Here is a 413-nt window from a genome sequence, read left to right on the forward strand (position 1 = left end):
CTCCTGAGTAGCTGGGACTACAGGCGCCTGCCACCATGCCCAGCTAATTTTTTGTATTTGTAGTGGAGACATGGTTTCACTGTGTTAGCCAGGATGGTCTCAATCTCCTGACCTCATGATCCACCCATCTTGGCCTCCCAAAGTGCTGGGATTGTAAGCGTGAGCCACTGTGCCTGGCCTGTTTCTAGTAGTTTTATTTACATATATTGATTATAATTCTAATACTTTTATTTTCCAGAGAAAACTAGCACATAGACCGTTTTAAACTGTCATATGTTAGCATTCTGCAGTAGATTAGAAAATGTATGAGTATACCATCTCCCAACATTGGGATGTGTTTTCTCATAGTACATATGTTTCTCATAGTACACAGTACAGTGTGGTAGTTTCTCATAGTACATAGTATAGTGTGG

Source organism: Colobus angolensis, unplaced genomic scaffold, assembly GCF_000951035.1.
Source record: "Colobus angolensis palliatus isolate OR3802 unplaced genomic scaffold, Cang.pa_1.0 Scaffold2, whole genome shotgun sequence".
In the NCBI taxonomy this organism is placed as follows: domain Eukaryota; kingdom Metazoa; phylum Chordata; class Mammalia; order Primates; family Cercopithecidae; genus Colobus; species Colobus angolensis.